The sequence below is a fragment of the Mus musculus genome, chromosome X (genome assembly GCF_000001635.26).
Source record: "Mus musculus strain C57BL/6J chromosome X, GRCm38.p6 C57BL/6J".
NCBI classification, from domain to species: Eukaryota; Metazoa; Chordata; class Mammalia; order Rodentia; family Muridae; genus Mus; species Mus musculus.
This window is the reverse complement of record NC_000086.7, coordinates 11,361,656-11,369,295: the sequence shown is the minus strand read 5'-3', so window position 1 is coordinate 11,369,295 and position 7,640 is coordinate 11,361,656. Positions and strand designations below refer to the sequence as shown.

Here is a 7,640-nt window from a genome sequence, read left to right as displayed (position 1 = left end):
CAGTGCTAGGAGTATAGCCATGTGTTATCCTGTTCCCACAGAGAGATCTTGAAGGGACATTTCCTGTTCAAATATCAGCTTTCTTGCTGGGAGCTTGTGAAGCAGCCTACTCAATACTCCTCTCCACCTTGGCTCTTCTACATGCTCATGAACGGCTCAGGCAGGGCCCTTTCATCTGAAATCTCTCACAGGCTCCATCTGTTTTACTACTAGAGTCTGGGCCACTGTGGCAGATCACTGTCTTTGTTTTCCCCAGGGCTGCTGAGGGCTGGCATATGTGGAGGCTTCCTTGGAAAGGAACCTTCTTACTCCTGTGAACCCAGAGTTCCACATTATCTGAAGATTGTGGCTTGCTCTAAAGGACATGGGTATTTTTGCAGGGTTACTATACCAGATAAATTAAGGGCATGTGACCATCAGAGGAGCTGGACATGTTGGCTGGGTGGGGCAGAAAAAAAATCACAAATGTGTGACTGGCTTTTCTCTTAAGCAAAAAGACTGGACTCTGTACCCAAATGCTAGCCTCCCCCCCCCCCCACCATGAACATGGGAGAGTTTTCAGTAAGAAGACGTTGATGAGCCATTGTTCCATATGAACTAGTTGGAAGAAGAGATCTTCTTCTGGCTTAGAACATAAACAGGGCTGTGGAGGTCCAGGGCTGGTCTGGCAAGGGATCTCTTCCTGGAAAGACCAATCAGAGACACCACTTGGGAAAACAGTTAAGACTGGTCCCAGAGGACTTGCAAGGCATCGGATGGACCAAAAGCAATAGTTAGTGCTCCAAGATTTTTTATTTTATTGGTTGTCATGTAAAAAGATAAACAGCAGAAGAGGAAAAACTCGTAATTTAACTCAAGTAATAGTATTAAGAGTGAAAAATGAAACCAACTCAGGGTTATTAACAAGAACCAATCAGCTCTTCTAACTATTAGAAGGAGGAGGGAAAAGAGAGAGAGGACTAAAAAGGAGAGAGGAGGAAGAGGAGAGAGCAGAGAGCAGGGAAGATGACAAGGTAGGGATGTGAGAAGAGTCAATACAGATCCTATGTTAGAAAAACATAGGAAGGTTTAATGCCCTTAAACTGCCTCTTACCATTTGTGTTGGCATATGGTCAGGTTTTGTATTCTCTCACTTTTGACAAAAACATGAAACAAAGAACAGTGGGGGTTTTGTTTGTTTGCTTGTTTTTCCTGACCAAAATCAAGTCAAAATCAAGGAGTTATGAACTAGGAAGCTATCGAGCCTAATAATAGATAGCTAGAAAATGCCTACTAATATGAACCCTCCTGTTCTAAAGGTGTCTTAGTTAGAGTTTCTATTGCCGTGAATAACTCTTATAAAGGAAACCATTTCATTTTTGCTGGCTTAAAGTTTAGAGGTTTAGTCCATTATCATCATGGTGGGGAACATGGCTGCATGCAGGCAGATATGGTGCAGAAAAAGGAGCTGAGAGTTCTACATCTTGATCCACAGGCAGCAGGGAGAGACGGGGAGAGGGGAGAGGGGAGAGGGGGGACTGGGGCTGGGTTAAGCTTTTGAAACCTTAAAGCCCACCCCAGTGACACACTTCCTCCAACAAAACCACACCTACTCCAATAAGGCCACACCTCCTAATAGTACTACTCCTTGTGAGCCCAGGGCAGTGGGCAGGGAAGAGGGAATCTTCATTTAAATCATCACAGGTAGGAATTGCTGAAAGTAGGTATGTTAGTCCTATTGAAAGGGTACATGGCAGGGTCTGGAGAGATGGCTCAGCAGTCAAGAGCACTGGCTGCTCTTTTAGAGGACAGGGGTTTAATTTCCAACACCCACATGGGAAGTTATAACTATCTGTAACTCCAGCTCCAGGGAATCTGACAAATTCACACAGATACACATGCAGGCAAAACACCAATGCACACAAAATATAAATAAAAATTAAAATTGAAAAAAAGAAAGAAAAAGATATAGTACATTACTACCAGGCTGTGATTGCCTTCAGGGAATAGAGAAACTCCATTCCTATACATGACTTTTTGAGAGATACTAAAAACTCAGTACTAAGTGGGTTTTAATTTTTAAAGTGTATTTGTTATTACTGTGTGAGAATGAGAGTAAGAGAATGTCAGTACACGTGTGGCGATTACCACTGAAGTGTCAGCCCTTCCTTCCAGTGTGGGTTCTGTGGAGCAAAGTTAGAGCATCAGGTTTCTGCGGCAAACACTATTCTGTTGTTGCAATTTCCCTCTTGGATACATTTATGTTGAGCGACTCAACCCTTAGAAGGACCACTGAAAATTAGAAAATGCATCAATGGCACCCCCTCACTGCTTCCTTCACATCCACCACTCCCCCCTCCCTTCTCCGCCACTCTCCCGCTAACCAGGCAGGCTGGCGTTTTGGCATAATCAGGATTTTCAAGTTAAATAAAATTAATTTCTTGTTTTCAAACAACACTGTAGCAGTTTTTTGATTCTTTGGCACTCTTCCATTGAGGGGTAACATCTATGTCTTCTCCCCTGGAACGTGGCAGGCTTGCGACTGTTTTGACCAACTGTGTACAGAGAAAAATGACACAGTAATGCCTAAGCCAGCTCCTAAAAGGCAAGGCAGCTTCTGTCTCTGTGCCTCTTGGGACTCTTCTTCTGCATGTGTTTCTGAAAGGGCTAGCCTTTTCATGTCCCTCCAAGGACACTCTCAGAACGCAGTCACTGTGCCTGAGACACACCAGAGGTCCTGTAGAAGTGCTCCAGAGTGAGTCTCTGCCAACCTGCTAGCCATCAGTGAGCAATGGGGACCATCACTGTGTGGAATCCACCTTGGACAGCCCATTCAGTTGAACCTCCAGTGGATTCCAACCCCTGCCACCACTTCACCAGGTTAGCTTGAGATATCCCAAGTGAGACCTTCAAAGCTGAGTCTACTCAATTCTCCGTTCTGAGACATGCTAATATTTGTTTTCAGGGTTCGGGTACTTTGCTACCCAATGGTAGTACCCAGACCAAGCATCTGCCTTGCTTGGTACTTGTGTAAAAGGCTCTGAGAACTTCCTGGGTTTCCCCATCACTGCAGGCTCACAGTTGCCTGGTGTGTTAGTGTTGGGTTTCTTGGTGCCCCAGGCTCCTGCAGCTGGAGAAAGTAAATGGTTGTGGGAGACACGAGCATTAGTGAGACAGGAAGGATGTCAGGCAACCTGGCGAGCCCAGGTCAAGAAAACCTCCACAGGATGCAATTAAAATGGGAAAGTTAACCTTTAAGGAAAGAGGCTGACTTTACCTTTGCATCTTAAGAGATGTGACCTGGAGCAAATTTGTCAGATCCCTTCTTCCAGCGAGCCCCAAATCACCTGGCTTTCTGGTGTTTGGATTCGGGACTTTCAGACTTGTGTACACATGGAGAGGGCATCCAGGAACACAGAGAGGCCCTGAACTGCATCCCTACTCTGAGCCAGGACATGACAGAAAACAGAGAAGAGAAAAAAAATCAGGAGAGGAAAAGAGAAGGGGGACAGAGAAAGAGGGAAGAGAGGGGGGAGAAAGAAAGGAGGGAGGGAGAGAGAGAGAGAGAGAGAGAGAGAGAGAGAGAGAGAGAGAGAGAGAGAGAGAGAGAGAATGAGGAAAGGGAAAAGGGGATGAGGAGGGAGAAACAGAGATAAGGAAGAAGGGGAACGGGGAGAGGAGTGAGGTGTGAGAAAAAGAAGGAAGGAAGGCAGGAGAAGAGGCCAGAAGGAAATGAGGGGCGAAGACGAGATGGAGGAAGGCAGGAAAAGGAAGCAGGGAAGTAAGGAGGCGAGGAGGACAGGAGGAGAGGATAGGAGTGTCAGCGAGGCTGCCCACACGGTGTTCTCATTTCCCACTTTCCTGCCGTATTACCTTCATCAGAAACAGATGGACTGAAGCGCAGCAAAGCTTCCCCAGGCAGGAAGCATTGCTTTAATTTACTCAGGTCACGGCAAATCCATTGGCATTCAGCACGTGAAGTTGTTTGAACTTACAAGGAGTAACCCAGCAACAGCAATTACCCCACGTGGCTGGCGTGCTCTGATGATACAAACGCAAGCCGAATGGAGTCTCATAATTTCACAAGGTGACAAAAAATTGGATTCTGCTGTTTCACCTTTACCTGTGAAGGAGCAGGGAGATGCCAGCCGGCCAGCTAAATACACAAAGTCCATCGGCTAGGCTCCATGACCGAGGCTCCTGGTCCTGCCCTCTACCTTGGGCCTGCTGCCCCAGGTGGGCTTTGGTCCCCTGAGGGCACACCCTCATAATATCTTATCAGATTTACTGTAGTAAGCACTAGAGGCTGGCTAGTAAGAACATATCCATTCAGAGCCCACTGTTCAGAAATTAGGGGTTATTTTTTGTTGCAGAGAACCAGCAGATGTCAACATAGGCACCATTGTTGAAAGAAAAAAAAACCAGACTGAATAATCTTGTGATAATGTATAACATTTAATTGAGTTCTAACTCTCAGCATGGTACTGTCTGAAGTGCTTTACGTACATGTCTCAGTCTTCAAAGCAATTCTGTGAGGGCAGTTTTAGCATCCTTTCTATTTTGGAGGTGATGATTTTGAGACACAGAGAGGTCAAGGTCTGCCCAAGGTCACACAGCTAGTGATCGAGAGAACCTGGCTTACAGATTCCCAGCAATTTGATTATCAGAGCTACATCCTCAATTATTTTCGGAAAGGCAACCCCCAGCTGAGTCAAGAAATCAAACGGATAAGAATCAGCTTAAGAGTATACCTTCTATTCATAAAAGAAATAAGGTAAGTGTTCTGTCAATAACTCAGATTCATTCATTAATTCAGGGTTCCTTCTTGGCTATCTTGTTAGTCCTTATTTTATGCATGGCGCGGGGGGCGGGGGAGGGGAGTTCACTTAGACCCTAGATTCACATTCCACCCTGTTATACTGGCTTTCTCATTACAATTTGAAATCAGTGAGTTTTTTTTTTCTTTTTTCTGGAAGGTCTGGTCGCCTAGACTAATCACAGCTGTGTTTGAGGGGATCTTTGAGGAAGGGATATTTCACCATGCAGTCTAGATTGGCAATCAGGGCCAGCCTGGGTCGTCAGCTGTCAACTCCCAGGGTCGCTCAGCAATGGGCTGAGAGCTCTCAAGTCCCACTTTGCTTGATGGGCACAGTCAGTGGCCTCCAGGGAGTTGGCTGGAACCCAGAAGCCTGAGCAATTCTTTAAGCTGGAGGTAGCCAGCCCATTCATCTCCCGCTGGGCCACCATCAGCGAGGAACTGATGGAGAGTGTAGGAGAGGGAGGAGGAATCTGGGAGTTCTGTGTATGGCACAGATGAGAGCCGTTCTTAGGTTACAAAATGTCTCTGGGCTTGAGTCTGGGGGTAGATGTGCCAGGAGAAAGATGCTCCCTCAGTGTAACCAGGAAACAGATGGCTCGGTCTTTCTCAGAAGCAGGTGGTCTGCCAGCTGATGCTAAAATATCAAGGCTCTACCACCTTGGCAGGACAGGCAACTCGGTCTTCTGAAGCAACCCCATTATTCCCCAGCTATGGGAAGAGGCAGGGCACTGTATTGTTCTCTATAAAACCAAACAAAATGGGATATCTCTTCTCAAAGCAGCATTTAAAGTCCCCAAAGCTTTTTAAAAGTGGTGGGGGGGGGATAAAAAGAGTCTTCCAAGGGACTATAAATGGTGTCCCACCTAGGCCAGTTTACTTGGACAGAAAATGGGAAGTTTCTAGATTCCCAGAACCATATGACATTAGGAATCATTTAGTTTGGGGTCCAGTGTTGCCAAACATATCTTTCTAGAGAAAAAAAAAAACATTTTAAATGGAACAGTGTGAAACTGGGACACTGGCTATACAAGACAATCTTTTAAAAAGCCTTTTTGGGGGATTCTGGGGAAGTGGCTTAGTTGGTGAAGTACTTCTTGCTTGAACATGAGGACCTGAGTTCAGATTCCTAGAACTCTCCCAAACTGGGCATGGTAGTTTAATGCCTATAATCACAGTGTCTGGGAGGTGGAGACAGATGGATCCCGAGTCTTCTGTCCGGATAGCCTAGCCAAGTTGTTGAGCTCTAGGTCCAGTGAGAGTCCCTGTGTTGAAAAAGAAAGTGGGACACAATTAAGGAAGGTCCTCAGCATTGGCCTGTGATGTGCACACACAGGAGCACACATGGCCATCTTCCCCTCAAAGACATTGGACCTAAACAATTATATTTAAGAACTGCATTTGGTTCACATAGGCCTTTGCTTTGCAACCCTGTGAGAAACCTAGACACTTGCAGAGAAAGGGAGACTGAGATAAGATCTTTAAATCAAAGGAGCAGTAGCAGATAGCTCCTCAGTATGAGATCTATAGCAGATATTATTAGGGTCCCAAACCCACCCCCACCTTCTGGATTCTGTTGGTTTCCTCCCTCATTCTCAAAAACAAGAGTCTGCAGCTCTATACCCACCGAGTGTTTCAAAAACGCAGAAGGCCCATTTTGCCTGTGTGAAGTGGAAGTAGTCACTCTCTGCTCTCACATATCTCTGCTCTCACATACCTGCAGGGCTGCCCTCTTTTCCCAAGCTCTGGTTCCCACCATGTTCTTAACGTCTTCCTTGAATTTTCAAAGTAAAGGGAGTAGACTCAAACCCTGCAGAAGGTCAGAGTCATCCTCAGGGAGACCCATAAGGAAGCATACATAGGTCTGGAGGACTGGACGTGGGGAGAAAGCCTGGTCTCTGGGGTTGTTGGCTAGTGCAGTCCTTGCAAGTATGGGAGCAGAATCTTTCTCACCACCAGAGTTCGATGTCCATGGCTCAGAGTGGGAGCTCTTGTCCTCATTGAGGTTGGTTGCAAAGAGACACCTTAAAGAAGAAGCAGAGACTATGGGGCTCCACAGCTTGGGGAAAGGCTACCTCAGAAATGGGGCATGAGGATTCTATCATATTCAGTAATAGAGAGCATTCATCCTTGGCACAGCTCAAATAATTACTGGGACCATGTCTCTGAGTATCCCATAAATGAAAAATAGTGAGCATGCCATTTCTATTAATAATACTTTTATTAAAAGTAAAGTTCAATTCAGTGATGAGAAGAAGGCAGGCAAATGATCTTCCCATTTCTCTCTTCTCCCTTACCCTCTTCCATCTTCCATCCTTTTCTTTGTTCCTCTTCTCCTGTGTGGCCTCCCAGGGCTGAGTGGCACCAGACACTGTGGCTCTGGCACCCCTGGATGACACCAGTACAGGGGTCACCCTTGAGCTCATTCTTGTCCAGGGAGAACAGCATGATAGAATTCCTGTTTGTGTGTTTCCAGAGTTTCGTTTTAAGGAAGAAGTGAGAGAGGCCTGTCTTTGGGATGGGAGATCTTCACCTTCACCTTCACAGCTATGCTGTGCTGTCTCTAGGAGCTGGTAAAGATTACAGATGTATCCTCAGAAAATAATAGCTTAAACGTGTGCAATAAAATACAGAGTCACAAAGGAAGCCAAAGATATTAAAATATGCTTATAAAAATATTAAAAATCAGAAATGTGATAAATGCACAATTATTAATGCCTTAAATATGATTCAGTGGCAGCTCTAATAACTATCATAATTTCCAGGTGGTGCTAAGTATATTTTATGATACCTGCAACAACTATAAAGTACTGCAAAAATACCCACACTTTCTCTTGGTGATAAA

The 7,640-nt window shown here is 45.4% G+C and overlaps 1 long non-coding RNA gene across 1 annotated transcript; it reads right to left on the bottom strand.

Annotated features, from left to right (window-relative positions):
- Positions 1-5,785: 5,785 nt before the first annotated feature.
- Positions 5,786-7,262, bottom strand: Gm39495. The gene is made up of 3 exons (XR_878056.2): positions 7,093-7,262; positions 6,749-6,819; positions 5,786-6,060 (listed from the first exon to the last, which is right to left on the bottom strand). It is a non-coding gene; the product is annotated as a predicted gene, 39495 (long non-coding RNA).
- Between the last annotated feature and the right edge of the window lie 378 nt (positions 7,263-7,640).